This window comes from Gopherus flavomarginatus, chromosome 6 (genome assembly GCF_025201925.1).
Source record: "Gopherus flavomarginatus isolate rGopFla2 chromosome 6, rGopFla2.mat.asm, whole genome shotgun sequence".
Taxonomy (NCBI): domain Eukaryota; kingdom Metazoa; phylum Chordata; order Testudines; family Testudinidae; genus Gopherus; species Gopherus flavomarginatus.
In genome coordinates, this window is record NC_066622.1 from 121,399,846 (window position 1) to 121,423,041 (window position 23,196).

Sequence of the window (23,196 nt, forward strand, 5' to 3'; positions counted from 1 at the left end):
GGCAGTGGAGAATCACAGTTCTCCACAGAAAGTCCTGTACCCTTTCCCTCACGCAGAATGCGCTGCCCCAGCACATTCGGCTCTGAATATGGCCCCTGCCTAAGGAGACTACAGAGCGCGCTGGGTGTGTGGGAGCTGACCTGCTCTTACGGTGGTGCCCCAAATTTTCAGGTGCCCAACGCAGCCGTGTATGCCTAAGGACGGCCCCGCATCTGAAATGGAAATCCCACAACATGACATAAAAACACCTGCAGATGAACCCTTTTCACAAAGCGATCACTCATTATCTTCAAAGGAAACCTGCACAACACCTTCAAAAGGTGGAGGCCTATAACAACACCTTCAAAAGACAAAGCTGGGATCTTAAATTCATAACTTTGCTAGACACTAAAAATCATGAACAGCACAGAGACACTGGATTTATGGTTTATTACAACAATCTATAACTCACTAATCCATCCCCTCCCCTCCACAACTAGAGAGGTGTTAATGGGCCAATTCACCTTGAATGGTCCCTTGAAATATGTGTTAATAATTTATGCTAAACAATCTGTTCCACCTTGTATTTAGCTGTGGCACTCTGAGTACATTTCCCAAATCTGAAGATGAGCTCTACGTAAGCTTGAAAGCTTGTCCATCTCACCAACAGAAGTTGGTCCAATAAAAGATATTACCTCACCCACCTTGCCTCTCCAATCTCACAGGATGTTTCTGAAACAGGGTCCTATTAAGCCATCCCAGGCTAACAGGTAAATATTATAATATATTTTGAAATATATACATATAACAGTGTCTTAACAAACTGCTTAAACAACTCCTCCAAGACACTACGGACAGTTTAATTCATTCCCCAAGCGAAGACTTTGTTGATGTTTCCACGCTGCTGACCAAAAACTTTTACTGTTCCCGTAGTTTGTTCTGTTGCAGGAACACAGCTGGCTTTGTACTCAGATAATGTTGAGATTGTGATACTAAATGACAAAGCCAGGAAGTTCAAAGTCAAAGCTCCCAATTCTGCCCTCTGATGGATGTGCACAGCAATAGCATCTGTGGGAGAAGTGCACACCTGAGACCAGGATTTAGCCCATTGGCCTTAACTGAGACCTTCATGTCATTTCCTCTTTCCCACCCCCTTCAGCATTGTGAATCATCATCAAGAACAGAGTTTTGGGCTCAATTCTTCCCTTGTTTTGGTCCCTTGTGTCATGTTAGTGTTGTTTAAAATGTCTTTTAGGTGAAATTCACTCAGTTTCAGAATATCCTGCAAGGCTTGTTACACCACTTCAGTACTGTTAAGCACAATAACTACTAATGGAGACTAAAACTGTAAGGTACTATTACAACCAAAATAATACAGTGTTGCTTACAGGACCTCATTAGAATTTACAGCAGTTAAGGTACATGAAAATGCAGCTGACATATAAGTACTAAAAACTCTAATCACTAATCCCCAATAAAATATTTAATTATTTTTTCTTTCCTTGCAATATAAAGCTGTCTGGGCTTCTCAGCTCAGATATCATCCCTTATCTAGGAGTTAAAATAAATCTGCCATAAATTAGGAGTAAAAGTAGTCCCTACAGGCTCTACATTAATAAGTGAAGTATACATTGCTGAGTTAAGACATTTTTGCAAATTAAAATATAATTCCAATGGGTTTAGTTTACATATATCTGAGTCCATATACAGTTCTAAAATATTTCCTCAATGCAAGTCACGACTCTAGTCTTAAACTGAGTGTTCTTTCTAAACAGTTTCATATTTATTGTATTTCAAGTGAATATTAAAAGCTTGCTAATAAAACAAATCTCAGTCCATACATTAAATATTAGCTCAGTTAAAATATAGTGTATCCTTCCTGTGTTCCTAAATATCACTGAACAACTTTAAATAAATAATTTTAATAATGAAATGTAATTTAACACTTCACATTTCAAAAAGTAGCTGCTAGTACAAAGCTGGCCTGGTAAACCTTTCGAGTCCTTTTCTGGTGTACAATAAAATCATTTGTCCCCTTAAATAAAGAGAGTACTTTATTTTGCACTTACATTCCAGGATTAAGTCTAGTTGCTCTGGAACTACTGACACTTCAGACTGCTGTCTTTAAACTATTCTTTTTCACTGCACCTCGCAAACCTCCAGCTCTTTTCCCACCTTCTCTTCCACTCAGAATCACATGAAACCTAGGCTTATTTCAGCTACACACCCACCTTAATTTACACATAACCAGCTGAACAAACAACTCTGCCTCCACCCCAGGCACAAAAGAGAACCAGTTTCTCTCTTTCTCTCTCTCTCTCTGTACTGTTCAAATGAGAGATCATTATGGATTTGCAATTTCATTTAAAAAAAATGCTACTCTATTACACAAATACCATTTCAGAAAACGTTTGTCTCCTCATCACAATGTATACTACTTCTCCATCTATAACATTGGCACTTCTCCTCACGTTGAAGATTTACTCAGGGGGAAACTGTATCAATAGTAACCATGTGGTGGTTTTTTTTAATAGAAAAAAATCAGTATTTTCACTGTTTTGCTTCTTTGTCTTTTTTCAGTTTGTCTTACATTTTCTGACATTGCTGTCAGAAACTCCCAGAAGTGTTTACTGCCAAAGGTAGGCGTTCCGGCACAGGCTGTATGTTGGAGTAATTTTCCAATGAATCATCTTGAAAGGTGGAGGCCTATAACAAAAACGCTTTGAAATGTGATGGTGCAAGAAGGACTGGTTTACGGTGCAAGTTAATTGCTATTATTACTGCTTGCTGTCAGTGCCAGGAAGTGCACACAAAAAGGGTGTTCACAAAGGCAGCTGACAGCAACAGCCAATGAATTTCTCATTAGTTAGAACTGCAAGCGGTGAACATGTTTCCACACAGAGCAGTGGTTCTTGCTGGTACCACATGACATAACAAACTGTCATTTATTGCATTTTGAGGGATTGCACTACTGTACTAATTTTTGCATTGTTAAATGCATGCTATCTAAAGAAGAACAAGTGGCAGGACTTTCACTGGGTAGCTGTCAAAAAATGCTCTTTTTCCTACAGTTACGCACAACTGAATTCATCCCAGAGGATTTTGCAAATGACCCTGGTTCTTCAAATATGCAATTTAATAACTTTATGCATATGAGCAATCTGACTGAACAAAGTATTTGCAGGATCAAGGCCTAAATGAATTCCATTGCTTCTGTACCATTTTTGTCCCCAACTCTAACCACTATACGCTGGTGCACGGCTACTGACCAGAGGAGAATTCCCTGGTGCAGGCATAAGTGACTATGTTCCCTACTCTCTTTTGCAAACCTTGGCATGTGGTTCTGTAGCACATAGTGCCATGGGGATTCTGCGCCACAGCTCACAGGGAGCTCAGGATGGGCTGCCATAAACGAGAACAACAAAATGCTGGTCTGGGTCTTCACAGGAGCCTACAAACTGGAGGGAACAAAAGTTGCTTAAAACCACTTTTGCCCTGGGCTCCACCTCCTGGTTTAGGTTCTGTGAAAGCTTATTTTATCAATGTTTTATTTTATCAAGCTTATTTTATGAAATTTGGGTCTTCACTTTACCTGAAAAATGTCCCCTTTAGTTATTGATTTTTAGTTGGGCCATCATAATGTTCATTGTTGGCAGACAATAAAATTATCTAAAATGTATGTGTGAGCTCTCTCTCTTCACCTGTAAAACCAAAGGCCTCTTACTGGAACTTAGGAAAACACCTACAGCTAGCACTAGTAGTAGGCAGGTACCATATCCTTTCTCTTTGCCAGTCACAAAAAGGCAGCATCATTCACTCATACACACGCACACACACCAGGCCAGTACATGGCACTTTTCCACCTATCATATCAATGTGGGTAAACCCAACTAACTGGAATTGGGGGAAGGCACCTTGCAGAATATTACTTGTTTGGCACAAACTATAGGGGGGGAGGGGGAGAGGGAAATCAACCTTTTGTAGTTGTTCATGATTCAGGCCCTCTTTATATTTGCTATTAAAACATGTGCAAAGCACAATTCCTTTGTCTGGCCAAGCTGCAAATATTTGCACAGCCTCTACGCAGCAGTTTACTACTGCCAGAAGCATGAGTAATCCAAAAGGTGGATGGAGTGGCATATGGGATCAGGTGGCTATGAGCTAAGACACATCAACCACACCCCCTAACCCTTGGACCTACTCCAAAACAGCTCTCAATGTATTTGAGGACATCGAGATGGTAAACAACATAGTTCTGGGGAAGCTGTCAATGAAGCACAAAAGCTACATATCATTTAGCTTATTCTACATATTTGTAAGAGGTGACCTAAAAAAATCCTTTGTAGACTTAAAGGGCCATAGGCTACTCGTGTATTGTGACTTTTAGAAGAGCAGAATATTCACTGGCTAAAATCTTTATGGGAAAGCATTAGCTCAGGGTCATTTCACTTTAGAATCCAAATACTGTCAAAGGAAGATGGGATACATTTTTTCCTTAATGTCACACGGCCTGGTGCTGTGAGATAAATGGATTAAATTGCAGGACTCTGTGGAAATAGTGAGCATAAAGTTATGCATCTGCTACACTCAGAGATACGACACAGCAGAGGGGTGTATTTAGAAGAGATATAATTTCTGCATTGTATAATCTTAATGTAACCACTGCAGAACCAGTCTGTTTGCTTTCTGTATCATAATATCTTGAAGGCCTACAACAAGCATCACCCTAAAGTTGTTTCCATCCCTAATTTCCTGTCACACAATAACTAGCAAGAGCCAGGCTAAGATCTCGATGAAATCCCATGAAGCACTCTTCCTATAATAGATATTACTGGATTATTCCAAAAGTGCACACATTGATGCCCACTGATGTTGCTTAGTAACTTTGGCAGCTGGATCCACTGTGAAAACTGCAGAATAATACTGTTGCTTAACAACCACAAACAGAGTTGGCTTTTAAGGGGAGGAAGCTTTGAAACTATTTTTTGCTGCCTCTTCCGCAAAGGGACTGCAACCAGTATTTGTCCACCATGGCTACACCACTATGCACAGGGACAGAGTATTTGGGGGAGTGTTTGTGACAGGATAATTTTGGGATACATCCCACATTTGTCTGATTCATTCTATTTCCAAACTTACTTTACCATCCTAGTGCTATAGGACTAAAGATATTATCTTTAGTCCATTACCTGACGTCTTTAAATCAAGATTGGATACCTTTCTTAAGGATATGCTATAACTCAAATAGAAGTTATATGCAGAAACTACTGGGTGAGGTTCTTTGGCATATTTTATGCAAGAGGTTCGACTACATGATCATAATGGCCCTATTTGATGTTAAAAGCTATGAATGACATTTCCCTGATGCATGTAAGTCTGTGTATATGTGTTTTTACATTTGCCCTGTGTGCTGTGAAGTTTTTTTTTCCTGAATATTGTGACTCCATAACTTAAGTTTGTTTCTAGCTTGTTTACTGAATTTCCAGAGTGCTTGCTAAGACTTAAGGAACCCTCTAATTATGATTCTGCTCCTGTCTGTTTTGATTTCAAAGCGTGGGCTGTGAATATGCTACCATGATTTACTGAGATCACTGATTAAACTGGAGAACCAAATGGATTATATTATTAGATTTTGACATGGGGTAAAATTTTCAAAAGCACCCAAGTGATTTCCAGTGGGATTTAAGCTCCCAAGTCATTGGGCTCTTGAAAATTTTACTCGTGGTCTTATTGTTATGAAGTACCTAGATATTATAGTAATATGTTTAATACACAGCCTTAAGATAGACAAACAAATGCTTGGTTCTGCATATCACGTTCCTGAGTGGTTTCAGAAAATAGCAAATGGCATTTATGGGAATTACAGAATATATTTTAGCAGCCATTTTAGCAGATTCTTAATTAAAGTGATACTTACAGGCATTGTACAAATTGTCCTTTCCCTCAAAGAGCTTACAGTCTCTAAGCAGACATGACACACCACGGGTAAGAGGGGAAACCGAGACAAAGAGACTTGCCCCAGGTCACAGAAGTGGCAGAGTTAGGATTAGGACACTGCTCTCCTGAGTTTTATTCCAATCCACTAGCCTTTCTACTTCAAATTTCTTAATGTTTTTATAAAATCACCCAAGATATTACTTTTGAGTGAGTAAAAAGCATCTATGTACTCAAAACATTGTCCTGTTCTCTGATGAAAGACGGCTACACTAATTAATAGTGAATTCTAGACCTGGAATAATATTTCCCAGGCTGAAAAAAACTGTGCCCCATTTCAGCCTTTAGTAATACCAAATAATCCCATGGCAATATAGGATGAAAGTTGGTCTGGAAGCCTCCCATGTAGTGAGTGTCAAACGTTTTGGACACATGTACTTCCCATTTCTTCTCCTTAGGGATTTTCATTTGTCATATTAAAGCAAAGGACCTGGTCTTTTAAAATGACACTAGAATTATTTAGTGTCAAGTGTCAGCGGGGTAGCCGTGTTAGTCTGGATCTGTAAAAGCAGCAAAGAATCCTGTGGCACCTTATAGACTAACAGACGTTTTGGAGCATGAGCTTTCATGGGTGAATACTCACTTCGTCAGATGCATGTAGTGGAAATTTCCACTACATGCATCTGAGGAAGTGGGTATTCACCCACGAAAGCTCAAGCTCCAAAACGTCTGTTAGTCTATAAGGTGCCACAGGATTCTTTGCTGCTTTTATAGAATTATTTGGTGAATCATACATGAATAGCTTCCAGTCATTAAATATTTAAGAATTCTGGTACTCTTACAAAATTCTGTCTATATCGCAAACTGGTCTAGGGTTTTCCACTTGATTGTGTGGCACCATGAACGCTGCAGATTATCCAGGTTTCATGATTGCTTGTGCCGTATTAATATAAGAAAATACCTCACACCCAGTTATGTTATTAGACACCTATCATTATATAATTAGGTACATAGTCAAAGTGGCTGTTACAGTGGGTGTCACCATATTTTAGACACACAACACTTGGTAGGAAATGAAGGAACTGAATTCCTAAACCTAGCTGAAGCAGAGGCTGGAAGAACATTTCTCTGACCAGGGCTGGCTCCAGGCACTAGCGGAGGAAGCACATGCTTGGGGCGACACTTGCTAAGGGGCGGCATTCCATTCATTCTTGGGGCAGCGCAGTCTGGGCAGCTTTTTTTTTTTTTATTATTTTTTGAGTTTGGGGTGGCAAAAATGGTAGAGCTGGCCCTGACTCTGACCTGACTTTGTGAGGGTGGGATTGGGAAAGAGCACGCATAAACGCTGAGCAGCAAAGATTTGAGCTGATGGGGACGGTCCCAGGATCTGGGCCATATTGAAGGGGCATTTTCTTCCCCAAACTGTAGCAATAGGGAAAGTGGGACAAAATCCAGAGAGATCTGAAGATGGTTTCAGTTATCTGCTGGCAGAAGGGGAAGGATGAGCTGTTGCTAGTTGGCTCACCAGATCTCTAAAGCCACATACAGAATGAGGAGACCACACTGTCGAAGCCACACATGGAGCAGTGCCAGGAAGCTCCAACTTCTTCCTCCTCCCTACCGCTCCCCTGGCAGCAGTGGCTGTAGTGTTTACCTGCTTCCTCTGCTCCCTCCTTCTTTCCAGAGACAGGCAGAGAAAAGAAAAAAGAAAAGCTCCGGGGGCTGCCAGTACGTTGAGTCTGATAATATTGTGACAGGTGTGGAGAAGGGCAGACAGGAGAAAGGGAGCAAGGGCTACTTGGAAAATGAATGATTCCTTCCTCCTCTCTCTGAAGCTGTGGAGAAACAGTCTGAGCCAGCTGCCAGCAGCCGCCTCTCCCTGCTTGTGGCCGGCAGCAATGTTTCATCTTTTAATTTCTGGGCCTCCCTGAGGCTGCAGTAGTGAAGCAGAATTAATGGGATGTGGGACTACTCTCAATCCCTCCCTCGCCCTTCCCTATTACTTCCATGCCAGGGCCATAGGATCAGTGGAAATAGTTCTTTGGCTCCTACAGAAGGCCTCCTGCACTTGGGTATTCACTTGGGGACCTTATAGTTTTTTTTGTGCTGCTCAGAGTACACGTAGGAATTCCCTTGATGGTGTACATCCCCTCCAGATCCCATCCAGCATCCTCAAAATCAGACAATTTAGCCTGAAACTTCCTTTCAATGAGAGGAACTGAAATTAGCCACCAAGAGAAGGAAGCTCATACTAACCATTGAAAGCCACCTTATGAGGTCAGAGTTATGGAAGACAATGACAAGGGAGCTACTTAATCAATGGCTGTGGGTAAACGTTGTTTTAAAACAACACAACCTACCAAACACTGGACAGAGTGGCTTGACAGAGGAACAATATTCTCTCTCCTGAAAGTGCACTGGTTCTCTTAATATGTGAGGGCAGAGCACCAAAACAGGTCCCTCATCCCAACAGGATAGGTGCCTCTCAAACTCGGATGTTAACAGTCAGACCATGACTTTGGCACAGTGTCCAGTCCAATGCAAACAATAGCTCAACAGAATGACCACCAGCTCTGTCACAGCTGAGCCAGTAACTCAAATGGGATAATCTACTAGTCGTCATGATCTTCATCCTGAGCTGATTCTAAAGACTCAACTTTCACACTGATGTTAAACTCAGCTGGAACAATATTCTATGAACTGAAGCTTGGCAGTTATCCGCAATAGAGTTTTTTAACCTTCCCCACTATGAAAAAGAGCATATTTTACAATAATTATACAGTGAAACCCCGCTATAATGTGACTTTTGTGGTCCAAAAAATCCCAACGCGCTAAATGCGGGGTCGCGATATAGCGGGGTTACAAATCAGTCAGGTGGTCCCCAAAGGGGTGCATCGAGGTGCACCGCCTAGTGCCCCTGGTGCCTAGTGCCCAGCAGGGGAGAGGAGCTGTGGGCCCCCGCCTGCCGGGCACAGAGAACTCCGGGGCTGCGAGCGCTGGTGCTGTCTGTCCCTGGCAGGTGAGGGGCCGCGGCTTCTCTCCCGCTTCAAGAGGAGCCGCGGCTCCCCGCCGGCCGGGGACCGAGAGCACTGGGGCTGCAGGCGCCGGTGCTCTCTGTCCTGGGCAGGCGCGGGGCCGTGGCTTCTCTCCTGCTTCGAGAGAAACCGCAGCTCCCCCCTGCTGGGGACAGAGAGCACCGGCGCCAGCAGCCTGGGAATTCTCTGTCCCCAGCAGGTGCGCGCTGCAGCTTCTCTCCCCTGCCATGGTGTTGGGGACCATTGGTACAGTATCATACTCTATGATACTGTACCTTAAAGGGAGCCAACCTGCGGTCGCGTTATATGCGATTTGGCGTTATGGCGGGGTTTGACTGTACTTAGCACTAATAATAACACCTTTCACACCAGGATCTCCAGTGCCTTACAAGGAGGGATAATAATGCTTACCAACAGAAGGGGGAATTGATGCACAGAGAAGTTAAGTGACTTCTCCAAGGTTACACAGCACACAAGGGTACAAGTCAGGAACTTGGCTAACTCCCTGACCCCTGAATATTATTGCAGAGGGAGAACTGCTACTGACTCCATCCAAGGTAGTCATCTTGGGAGAGCAGACCAAGTCCTGTAGCAGTGGTCTTCCTAAGGTGGCCACATTGTATCAGTCCTTCACAGAGTCCCCTTCACATTTTAAGGCTGCAGGAGCTAAATAGACTGCTTGGGATGGCTCTTAAGAGCAAGCCAGGAAGAAGAGCCTGACCACAGCAACATCACACAGAGGCCATTATGCAGTACAGAGAAAGAAGGGAGGGAGAGAAGTGGCTGGCATAAAGCCACTTTTAATTATCTTATTTCACATGGAAAACAATTGATTAATACTGTTGGTGTCTCCTCAGTATAAATATTGTTACATAACATTAGTGTTTAAAGCTAATGTGCAAATTATGCACCTAGATTTTGTCTTAATGGTGCAACTAAATATAAGCAAGCAGGCACTAGGGGAATTCAAAATATCAAGAAAATATCACTGAAACAGAAAACCTGAAGTAATTGTTAGTGAACAAGACGTTGCTAAACATATTATCACTTCCTAAAATGAAGCATTGCTTCAGGTTTGTTCACGTGGTGGTGGCTTTTTTAAAAAAGGTGATCTAATCACATGGTAATGGATAGTGACCCCAAGTCCCACTGTAGTTGTTGAAGATAAGTAACTAAGCCAGTCACTGTTGTCACAGATGGCACAAGTCTTCATCCTTTAGACAGACATAAGACCTAATCAGCTTCTCCTAATGACACATTTAAACTCATAGCACATCACCTTGCCCCCTGGGTCTGGTACTATTTATATTTATGTTATCATTTTCCAGTAATATAAACAAACTGCTGGGCAGTGAGAAAGTATCCAGTGTCAGAAGCTCACTCTTCTTTAAAGTTGTATTTTTCCATAAGGATTTCACTATGGTTAGTACACACATTGGTCCTGAGCTTAGCCATGCTGTAAATCAAATTTATGTCTGCTTTGGGGAGAATGCTCCAGAGACTGGAAACCTTATTCAGCAAAAGTTTGGGGCAACGTTTAGTTGTATGTACTGGATTTAAGTTTTTTAAGCGGGAACAGTAAAGTTGAGTGAAAGGTTGGAAACAAAACCTTCAAAATATGAAGAATAAACAGCTGCAATATTTTTTCCTGAGTCTGCAAACAGGCTGGAATAATTGCTCTTTGAGGTGTGGACTTCCCCACACCCATTTATCTCAATGAGGCATTGACTCTGAAGTCTAATGAAGTTCCTTTAAAATGCTATATTAACTATTTAATTGCTGGCCATTTTAGCAGACAGGGGAAAGAGGAGGACAGAAGCCCGTGATAGGTAGAATTGAGGCAGGAAAGGAAAGACAGAGATGGCGGTGGGGAGGAGAAGAGAGAAGCAAAAAGAAAAAGGAGAGAAACTTAGAAAAAAGAAAGGTGCAGAAACAGAAACAGAAGGCAAATATAAAACTAGTGTAAGTGAGAGATGAATCAGGACTTATTTTGTGCACGAGTAAACTCTTTCAAGACTTAATTAGTGAAGTTAATAAGTATGAAAAGGAATAATATTGCTCTTAGAAATATCTGGGGCTCTATGGATAGGGTGAAACCTTTAATCTAAAATATGAGACTATAATTTGCCAAATATAGCGGGATTGTAGGGTACACTGAAGAAATCTCATGCTTTATTGCAAGACTTAGTACCACTTTCAGAAACTATTGCCATCTTCTTTATATTAATAAAAAATGTCTAATGTTGCTGTGATTGCTGTGATTAGAATATTGGCTTTGGACTGGTAATTCTACTTGTAAAGGGTATATTACAGACTACAGTTAAACACATTTTGAAGCTAATTTGATTAGAATATGAAGTGTCATCACTGGTGAAAATAGCCTGATACCTGGCTTCCCTGAATACTCTTGCCATGTAAATGGCAGGATGATCAAGCTCCTGCAAAAGAAATGGAAAGAAAATGTTTTACACCAACCATGAATGTAAAAAGCCACAATATGGTGAGTTTTTCTTCTGGATTTAGTAAAACTGTGTAATACTCCAGACTTGTGGTTAACAGCAGCTCTTTTTCATAAAGAAAATGGTTGTGCGTAATCTTCCCATTTTGAGTTAGGAATTGCATGGAAACTATGAGTAATAGTCTGGATGTTTCACAAACAACTTGTTTCAACAGCAAGTAAAGATAATTGCTATCATTTTAGTTTCTCAAATATTTTATATAATGGCAGCACAAACTATTTCACTCTAGAATATATTAACCAGAAGCCATTTTTTAAAAAGAATGACGACAAGAGTGGGATAACATACCAATTACATTAATTTGGGATAATGCTTCAGAAAATGTTGTGCAATAGATAGATACACACACCCCTAAAATTATGGTGACTTCATAGTGTGCCAACCTATCTTGCAGGTAAAATAACACAAATTTATTAAAAGGTAGATATAAAAAAATCCACTGTGACAGATATGGCAATTTCCTGCAATATCTTGACGACATTTTACTGTATTAAATGTATGTGTCACTGTAGGCCAGCAATTGTCTGTAATTCCGTGGGGGAGGGTGACCTCAGCCCTCCAGGAACTAAGAACAGTTGGGAGTGATTAGGAAAATTCACTCAGGTTGTAACAGCTCCAGAGAGGTACCACCACTTTGAGAGGCTTGCATATACTAGTTCAGACTGGATTATCCAGAGAGCAAACAAAAGGGAGGGCTTTTGGATAAATAGCCTAAATTTAAATAGACTCCAGGCCTTCTTTCTGATCCAACCAACCACCAGGATGTTCTGTCTAAGAGGGGCCTCAATCCTTCCTGAAAAGGATTGGAAGGACTTTGGCCTACAGAGGCCCCGTAAGACTGGTGGATGACCTTTGGGAAGCTTTTAGCATGCAGATAGGAACTTGCATTGTTTTTATATGTTTTCTATATAATGCTTTCACCTTAAGAATAAATGTGCTTGATTAGAAAAAGCTGTGTGGCATCTTATAACCGTGGGCAATTACATAGTTTATAACCTCAAGAGCAAGAGGAGAGCACAAAGCAGAGATGCTGCTCATTTAGTCAGTCTAGCTTGGTGGGAATAACAGTATAGGCAAGGAATTGTGCAGCCTCGATAAACCGCTGCTCAGGAGGGCGAGACGTGGGTTTCCACCCAAAAGAGGCGATGGCTGAAGAGCTGGGAGATGATAAATGGGAAATACAGGTGCAGTTGCCCTAACCTGTGACACCCACCACTGTAAACTTTCTGTCCTGAGCCATAAAAATCAGGCTCCCTGGCTAAGAAGCCACAAAAACTGCTTCCTAGTCTAAGGCACTTCTTCCCACTCAACAGCAGTTGTGTATTACAATTTCAGTGTTACAATCCCAGCCAATGCCATTGTCTTTCCAGTCTAAGGACTTGATACTTAGGTTCAGCTGATCTGTGATCCCAATCGCAGTCACAATCAGGAGTAGTTCAGCCCCGCAGGGACTGTGATACCAGCCAGCTCTGTGTTCTCGGGGAACCAGGGCACAGCATCCAGCCTGTCTGACTCATGAAAAATACTCCCCACCCGCCAGCCTCTGCTTAAACCAAAACCCATCAGAGAAAAAACTTGCAGAGAGCAATGAAGGGTGGTGGGAGACACACCTAGACCCCTCCTGACAAGGGTGACAAGATTAAGACATATTCATTAGCATACAAAATGGAGAGCTGAGACAACTCCCCTAGCCTCATCTGCATGAAAGATGGGACAGGGAGACATCTCAATTTGCATACAGAATGGAGAACAGAGAACTGCACTGAACTCTGGGACCAGAAAAAGCAGGGAAGCAGTAAATCATGGGAATCTCTGCTCCAGATGTTAATGAACTTATGCCTGCACACACCCAGCTCAGCAATTATCAGACCAGTTCTAGTAATAAATCCTTGACTGATATCCAAAATACTGAAGCAGCCTAGTTGCATTGTGAGCTCCCTGGAAGAAAACACCACCCCATAGCCAAGAGTGATCAGCTCCTATTGTCTAGCCTAAAGAAAACCCTTGAGTCATCAGTTTACCCATAAATAAATCTAGTGTTCTCCTTGGACCATTGTATTTTCTCTACAAAAATCCCTACTCATCCTCCACTCAGTGTTCTGATGCTTAGACCCAAACTATGCATCAGTTCCACTGGGACTCCATCTTCGCCTGACTGATCATGCTGCGGGCTCTGCCTGTCTCTAGCACTCAGGACTCTCAGCTACCAGCATCACTTGGGAACCCAGACCAGTTCAAGCTTCAGGGAGCAGTGAGATCCCCTTCTCTTTCTTTCTCTCTGTTTTCCTTTCTACCTTAGGTATTAACCTTTAATAATGTATGTTATGTTGGTTTAGGCCTCCTTGTGTAGTTATCACTATTATTCAATAAATAACTTTTATGGTTAAATTGGTTGCTACTCTCTCTTTTGCTGAACTTTACTCTTTTGTGTTTTTAGCTTCCCCCATTCACTCTGCAGCAACGCTTCTTTTACCTAAGCTAAAGATCCCTGCAGCGCCCAAAATCCTGTGGGGTTTGCTCATCAAGTAGGCTACTGCCAGTACGATTGTGATGTGAGAGTGGGGATAGGGACGTGCTGAATCTGAGATGCATAAGGGTAACAGCTTGACAGTGCTGATTGACCCAGTCCACTCAGACTTGCTCTGTTAATGTATGTGTGGGTGTTCATCAGTTCTGGGGTTGGAGAAACCCAGCCCTAGGGAACCTAGGTCCTGCAGACTAGCTCCACTGGGAGGGGACTTGCAGAAGGGAGAAGAAGAACTCCATATGAAAACACAAGTGACACAAACAGTACATTGATAGAATTACAGAACCCCTACACCCCAAAGAGTAACCTGAATAAATGAGCATACCCTAAATCTGGTAGCAAATCAGGCAAATCTGGTAACAAATGTTACACCACTGGAATGTTTGAAGCACAAGGTAAATCAGCCACATCCTCCCCAACCTCTATGGCAAAGGTCTGAAGAAATCTATTCACTTTCCCCCTTTTCCCCCTCCAACACATTCACATACTTTTAAATAAAAAATGCTCTTGTGACCAAAGAAGGAGGCAGCACTCTTTCACCAAAATTTTATGAAGTGCATATGCTAGCAATTTACTCCTAGAAACCTATTTTTGCTAGCACAGTGCAGAATTTGAAATGGGTGGAGACAAAGAGCATAGATGGGGTCTGGAATTATCCTCCCTCAGGGAATATTTTGAAATGCCAGTCATTTCGTAAAAATAGAGGCCAGAGGGGTGATTTAGTAGAAGTGTCCTCAAACTTTTTCAGAGAGAGACTGTCTCATGTGTTTTCAGACTATCTTGGGGTACCACCAATATGATTTTTGTTGCATGACAGATCCAAGAAAAGTGTAGAGAACACCACCAGCCATTGTCTATGGCATTTATTTGAATGGCTTTTGAATCCATCAATCCTGAAGCATTATGGAAGATGCTGTCTAAGTTTGGTTGTCCATTAAAGTTAATTAGTGTTCTCAGGCTACTTCATGATGGGATGACCAACACCGTCCTCTGTAATGGGTTGGAGACAGACCCATGCATCATCTATACTGGTTAAGCAGGGATGCGTTATTGCCCCAATCCTTTTTTCCATATATCTTGCAGTAATCTTGATTCTTATTTATGACTGCCTTCCTTCTGGAACTGGGATTGAGTATGGCATGGAAAGCCAGCTCTTCAATCTATGGCGTCTTCATTCTAAAACTAAAGTCACCAGAACTGTTATCAATCTTCAGTATGCCGACAACTGTGCTATCTTCATGCACACCGAAGCTGACTTGCAATCCACCCTAGATCTCTTCTCATGTGCTTACCGTACCCTGAGACTTTCCCTCAACATTGAGACGACTAAGGTGCTCTACCAGCCAGCCCCAGCACAAATTGCCCCCCTTCTCCCACCAATTGTCATTGTTGGTGAACCCCTGGAAAATGTTGAGCATTTCCCTTACCGTGGTAGTCACCTCTCCCAAAAAGCCAATCTTGATGGGGAGATTGAACATAGGATCCATTGAGTCAGCGTAACCTTCAAAAAGTTGATCCATCATGTCTTTATTGATAGAGATCTGTGGATGGAAACTAACATTCTGGTTTACAATGCACTAGTCATCCTCACTCTTTTTTATGGGCGCAAGACATGGATGACATATTGAAGCCATTTAAAGCATCTGGAGTGGAACAACCAGCCTTCGGAAGATTCTCCGTATCACATCAGAAGATTGTCGCACCAATGCCAGTGCTCTCTCTGCAGCTAACATCACAAGTGTTGAGGCAAAGATTATGAAATATTCAACTTAGTTGGGCTGGTTATTGTGTGCAGATGGCTGATACTTGTCCTTTAAAGCAAGTCCTCTTTTCTCAACTTAATCATGGTAAGAGGACCCCATGGCGGACAAAGGAAATGCTACAAGGACACCCAACATTGGGATGAGGTCAGCTGGCTGGCAAATAGACTGCAATGGCATCACATCTACATCAAGCCTCAGTCCGTTTTGAAGAGAATTGCCTTGCTCAAGAGCAGGAGTTCTCAAATTGGGGGTTGTGACCTCTCAGGGGTCACAAGGTTATTACATGGGGGGTCATGAGCTGTTAGCCGCCATCCCTAAATCCCGCTTTGCCTCCAGCATTTATAATAGGGTTAAACACAAAACAAGTGTTGTTCATTTATAAGGGGGGGGGGGGGTATCGCACTCATTGGTTTGCTGTGTGAAAGGGATCACCAATACAAAAGTTTGAGAAACACTGCTCAAGAGGCTGAGAAATGGCAGAGGAGGAAGGAATGGGTATAGCATCCCGGCCAGCAGTTGTGCTCTCCCCAAGCAACCACCTGTCACATATGTGGAAAAACCTCTAGAGTATGAATTGGACACCTCAGCCATCTTAAGGCCCACTAGTGATTTTTTCCCCTGGCAGAAATCATCCTCGTATAGAGGGATAGCTGATGACATCTCATGGTCCTGCCCTCCTACTTGCTATTACATTGACCGCATGCCTTCCACGACATCGGTGTGGCAGCTACAACAACTGCTTACATGGAAAAGTAATAACAGGAAAATATTTAATTCATTTTAGCTGTCTTTTAATGTGATTTAGCAGCTAGAAATAAGACAGCCAGCACCATATATCCAGCAAGCCCTCCATGAACCAACATATCCTGCAGATGACAGTTTGACAACCCATTCCTGATTTAGAAATATTCAGGGAGGCAAATTTCAGAGGCAGTGAAATCATCCTAAGCTTCCCTTCCATTAGTTGTCAGAATTTTTGCCAGGAGTGCTTTGAAGCCCCTGCGCAAAGATCCCAGCAGCATGTTACTGCTTTAAATATGAAACAAAACCAACCCCAACTCCTTTGCAAAGACTTGAAGAATTGGATCTTTGGTGTCTTGTGGCTGACCTGGAACTAAAAGTGTTAGTTGAGTCATATGCCTGCTGTGAAATGTGTGAAGTAAAATATTTGCCAAGTCCTAACCAGCATGTTATGATCAATTTAATTAAGCAAAGAATATATCCTTACATAATTTATCAAACTTGTTGAGCAATGCCTTCTGGAAATGTATTGTGATCAACCATTTTCTTGATACCCAGTTTCAAGTGCTTTTAATGATGTATAGTACATAAAAGTGAAAAAAAAAACAAGCTTTGTTCTGTCATGCAGTACTTAGAAACTGGTACTTAAAACTAATTTGTCAAAATAACATGAACATAATCTATGGGCCTGTTTCATTCTGTTCTCACACTTACTTTACACCAATGTAACTCCATTGAAGTAAACAGAGTTACTGCTGATTTACACTGATGTAAGTGAGAGCAGAATCAGACTCTTAATTAATCTCTGAAATTTATAGTACTGGGTCAAGGTGAAATCAGTGCATTGAAATGTAACCTTCAGAAGATTACCACTTGTTTGTGAACCCTACTATGCAGAGCTAGGGAGCTCATGTAAACACAATCCCACTGGCAACAATCACTGCAGAACAAAAAATGACCTTAATGCCTACGAAAGCTCACGCTCCAATACGTCTGTTAGTCTATAAGGTGCCACAGGACTCTTTGCTGCTTTTACTGGAATACTGATATAGGCTCAGGCAATCACAGAAATTAAAGGTCACTTTTCCAGAAAATAACCAGTGCAGGTTAGGAAAGGTCCTTTTGAATGGACCAAAAGCCAGAAACTTTTCCCCACAGGTAGAGGAAGTAAGTGCTGAGCTTGAGAGAGTCAATTGTCTGCAGCCACTAGTTTTTGCTATTGACACAAAAGCATCTGAGACTCTGTGTAGTCTATAATCACTTTGGAAAAGAGCCAGCTCAGAGACCCACAGACACTTCCCCATCCTACACTCCTCAGAAGCTCCTGCATCTCTCCTCTCACCAAGGTGAATGAAATCTCAAGTGGATCTAGATAACCACCTGCTTTAGTTTAGAGTAGGTTCTACAGCTTTACCTTTTCACAGGAAAACTCATACCCCATTGGTTCCTGAGAGATCTCCAAGCTACTGTTGCTCTGTGCAGCCTTCTCTTCTGTTCCCTGTCTCCTGTTCACCAGTGCAACAGGCCCCACAATCTGCTAACACAGAATCTGTAGTTTTTGCATAAGCAGGACCCATTCAGTGGGGCTGTTTGTGGCGGAGAGACTGTACAATCTGCTAACACAGAATCTGTAGTTTTTGCATAAGCAGGACCCATTCAGTGGGGCTGTTTGTGGCGGAGAGACTGTATTCTGAGCAATTAGGTCATTTATTTTTATCTGCAGGAGAGTTGTTTAACTAGTTGTGAACAGGTGCCCTTCCCAACCTGCTCTACAGGACAGTGCTCAAACTAAAGTCCAAGCTCACTCTTTTCCTGGGGGTTCGATTTATTAACAAATAAACTAGTTTTTTTTTAAACTAAGTTTTTAATAAAAAATGGCTTTTTACATTAAAATTTTCATGGAAGTTTTTGCTTTGTGCTTTGTCATTATCAAAATACTCACTGAAATTTTTCATTGACTGAAAACTGGATTTTTAGTAAACAAAATATTGATAATTTTTCAATAAAAAGTCACTGAAAAAAATCACTAAATAAATAATGGGTGCACTTGGAGTTCTGTGAAACAACAAACCACCTTGGATGTTTTCCATTTGTTGACCACTTCTACCATGAATGTCATTGGTATGTTACTGCCACCTGTTGGAACGGTTGGGGGATACAGGGATAGAATGCAAAAGGAGAGAGTGCCTGGCTTGGGGTCAACACTGTTAGCCCAGGATTTCTCATGGATCTCTGGCATCCCAGTTATCTGGTCAAGCTTCCTGCCCTCACTCTGTCCATTCAGAACTGGGAGGGTTTGATGCTGGCAGACCAGGTGCCACCTCATGCCTATGCCTCTTTGAACACTGACAAATGCATAGCTGGAAACCTACACAGCTCACCTGTGTGTTAATCTTGTTAAAATAGGTACTAGATTCAGAGAAATGTGTTTAATGTTTGGACTTCTTGAAATGTTTGTGAGTTGCTGCATGCATTAATCTCAATTATAATATCTGTATCCCAAGTTATAAGGCAATATTTAAGTGTTTGCTATGAAGCTAGAAAGCCCCATCGTCAGGAGAGAAGCATTTCCAAGTGTAAAATACTAGTTTACCACAAGAGGTGTCAGGACTTGGCCAACAAAAGAAGACCAGTAGACACTAGATGAACCTTTGTGGAACATCTGTGGACAAAAGATTTTGGGAATGTCTACACTGCACTTAAAGACCCACGGCAGCTAACTCAGTCTCGTGAAACTTGGCTAAGAGGCTGTTTTAATTGCAGTGTAATGTTCAGGCTCAGGTTGCAGCCAAAGCTCAGGGACCTTCCTATCTTGCAGGGTCTTAGAGGCTCCAGCCCAAATGTCTACACCACAATTAGATAGTCCCTTAGCCTGAGCCCAAATTGCTGGCATGGGCCAGCCACAGGTTTTTAATTCCAGCGTAGACGTAAGTTTTGTCTACTAAACTGCATGCATCTGACGAAATGGGTATTCACCCACGAAAGTTCATGCTCCAAAATGTCTGTTAGTCTATAAGGTGCCACAGGATTCTTTGCTGCTTTTACAGATCCAGACTAACACGGCTACCCCTCTGATACATGAGTTTTGTTGATTGTTTACCCTACACCCATGAAGAAGGGACATACACAAACACTTGTCCCCACCGCATCTTGAACTCTGGGGGAAGGGAATAAAAATCCCTGCCAAGAAGAAATTGCCATCACTATGCTGCTTGGAATTTGAAGAGGGGAATATTTCTAAGCATAAGGAAGGACCCCCAAGCTGCTTAGCTCTAAAGAAGCTTCTACTACAGCATTAGGTTCCAACACCTAACTCATTTGTGTGTGTACGTTAATCTGCTTTAACCTTGTAAATAATGTGTTTCCTTTTCTCAGTTAATAAATCTTTAGTTGATTACAGGATAGGCTACAAGTGTTGTCTTTGGTGTGTGATCTGAGGTGCAATTGACGTGGGGCAAGTAACTGGTCCTTTGGGACTGGGACTAACCTGAATATCGTGATTTTTAGTTTAAGGACCATCTATCACAAAGGCAAGTTTGCCTGGCTGGCAAGATAGACCAGAGTGCCCAAGGGGGTTGTCTGTGACTCCATGGTAAGGCTCTTATGGTGCTTGATGAGTTCACACTTTATACTTGGTTGGTGAAATCTAATTATAGAACACACAACCAATTGGGGATTTGTGCCCTGGTTTGTAACAGTCTGCCCTGAAGCTGGCACCCACATTTTTGAGCCACTCCAGACTGAGGGGACATATGGGATTTTGACAGTTGAGGAGAGCATGAACTATAGTGACTGCTGCCTTTTTGGTTATGTTACAGTAGGTAGAGCCTCTGCTATGTAATTTTTCAACAGTTATTGATAACATTTATATAATACTCTGCATAAGTCTTGTCAAAGAAAGACAGATCATCTCCCCGAAGAGACCTACCTAAGTGGCAGCTGCATATAATACTCAACAACACGTTAGAACAGACTAACCTCTCTAGCACAAGATTAAAAACAGTGCATCCTTTTTTTTAACATTTCCAACTTCTCTTGTGTTCTCTTTTTGAAACAGAGTAAAGGCTGCCTACTTGAATGCAAAGTTAGCATTAGGAATTTTAAACATAACTTCTGACAAACATTTGGCAAAACAAGTTCTTCCATCTCTATGGTAGCAAACAGGCAATTGCGACATCTCCTAGAACAAAGCAGAGACTTTTTTTGAGGGGGTGTAATTTTTGCTTTGACATGTTGGATTTATGGCATATAATTTTATTTTTAAAGATAATCTGCCAAATGCTAGAAGTCAAATCCAAAAACTAAAATTACAAATACTCTTTAAAAGGTAGCATTTAAAAATATCCCTCTTCTTAAACTCTTCCTCCCAGCCCTACATCTGGGAAGAGTGACTAGAGAATTATGGAAAGTGATTCTGAACTCCCTAAATCACCCAAGCCAGCCATGATTACAGACCTGTTTTTAAGAAGGAAGCATGCATGGATGTAGATAATTAAATACCAAGTGAAAGGTCACTGCAGGTACGCACAGGCTTTTCCTCTGCTATTGGTGGTAGAAGAGTACATCTTTAGTGTCAGGATTAGACCTTAAAGGAAAAATACACCAGTCCATTTAAGATATATGAAGGGTCTGAATTCAGCAGACCTGGTGCATTTCGTCTTTAGGGAGTATAGGTAAGATCACAACAAGAGCTAGTATAGAGGGGTTTTTGGACGTAGGGTGAGTAAAGCATAGTCATGAATCCACCATTCATGGTCCCTACATAGATTCACCAGCCAACTGTCTGACTTTGTTCTAAGTCAGCCATAAAAATATTGTGGGGCCATGCGGGTACCCCTAGCAGTCCCGCTGATTTGAAGGCTGACTTGTCTGCCTTTCCACATTTCTTCTCCCTTCATCTCCTCCCCCTAAAAGTGTGTGTGTATTGGGGGATAGGGTTGTGGGATACAACTGCTCTGTTACCTATTTCAGCTCTGATGCTGCAGAAGTAGATTCTGCTGCCACCCCATGGCTTTAGGGGAGAGAGAAGACTTACGCAAAGAGAACATGATTTTCTCCTAAGTCCTGATTCTCAACCACTGAGGCAAGGGGAGCAAGACCAAGCTCTAGAACAGCCAGTATTCTTCATATACACAAACACTGTGTAGGTCATACCTCCTTCATACTGCAAACAGACTCTGCCTATAGGAGGACCAGAAACATTGTCAGTTTATATCTGACAGTTCTATGCTTCATTCATCTGTCTAAGGCAAGTCATGAAACTACCTATTTGAGGGTAGATTTACTGTAAATTAGTTTCCATGATAGTGGCAGTTTAATATTTATTCTAAAAGTGTCATTCTTATAAGCATCAGTGGTTTACACATGGAAAATATAAATCAATATTATGCCAGTGTTAAAATAGCAATACAAAAAATTTAATTCTAATGTATCTCTAATTAGTGGAAGACTGTATTACCCTGATCAATACTCTAAAATAAAAGGCTAGAAGTCCAACTGACTAGGGATATGTGAAAGGATTCAGCTTCCCAAGTGTCACAATTTGCCATTGATGTGTCCAGAGTTTATGTTTTAAAACCGATGGGAGTCTCATTCATGCATGAAAAGACAAAATTTTATTGCCACTTGTCATTAAGAATCTGGATGGACAATTTGCATAACATCAGTTTTGAATGAATAGGCAGCTAATGTTATCACTGAAATACTGCACAGGAAACAAGTTCTTATGGTCTTATTAGACCATAGCAATTTAAAGACAACAAGCAGCACTTTCTCAAATAAGTCCTAGAGCTTGTCCTGTCATCTTAAAGAAAAAAGCGCATTGGTGGAAGATAGACATGATTAAATTCCAACATTTGTAAGTAGCTATTCCCTTCAAATGTTTTATCCTGTTTTAAAAAACCTGGTTTTGGACATAGTTTGTGATTAGCCTCCTAACAGTAGAAAAACTGAAATAAAAAAAACTTCCTGCCCCTACTGTGCATACACACACACACGCGCACACACACAAAACTTTGCAGGTTAAGTGGATTGTAAAACAAGTTATGAAAAAGATTATGAAATCATAAAGCATCAAAATGAGCCTTTAATTTTGCTTGTAAGCAAAAATCTTTCCTCCGACTTTTTGTAATGCCTAAAATTCCAATTAGCAGTTTCCAATCTGTACATTATTAAAAGGATTAATGAAAAATATGATTTGTGATTTACTTACCCAGCTTTCCTCCTAGAATTAAAAAAGCAACAACAACAATGTACCACTCTGTCCCTGGTTTTATAACCCTCCGTATTGCTTTCCTTCTTGTTTGTGTATGGAACCTCTTTCCCTTGGGATCACATGAAAGTGTTCTATTAATGTGAATTGGCTTATGTTTGAGAACACTATGTTGGATAGCAATGAAGTGTAAGGAATCTGATCCTGGGAGCTTTATAGCTATGACACATCAGTTCTCCACAGGAATTCTCAGTTGCTGGATGAGAACAACATGAGAAGCAGGCTCCCAACTACTGCAAGCTGAGAGCAGTTGTTTTTCTTTAGCAGTTTAAAATAGTGGCTCAAGTTCTCAAACCAGTATAACTCCATAAGAGTTTCACCCACTACCTTTCTGTCCTATGGCTTTAAACTGTTTGCCTCACCTAATGAACATATTTCAGTGAAATATGACAAAGGCAACGGGAGTTCTCTCAGTTAGGAGTTCAGG

General features: G+C 41.5%; 1 protein-coding gene across 12 annotated transcripts in view; it reads right to left on the reverse strand.

Moving 5' to 3' along the window:
* Positions 1 to 22,791, reverse strand: part of TACC2 (transforming acidic coiled-coil containing protein 2) — a 235,694-nt gene extending 212,903 nt beyond the window's left edge. For all 12 annotated transcript variants that reach the window (XM_050958914.1, XM_050958913.1, XM_050958906.1 and 9 more), the window contains exon 1: positions 22,710 to 22,791. The gene's annotated coding sequence lies outside the window, so the exon portion shown is untranslated. The remainder of the gene's footprint in view (positions 1 to 22,709) is intronic.
* Positions 22,792 to 23,196: the final 405 nt, after the last annotated feature.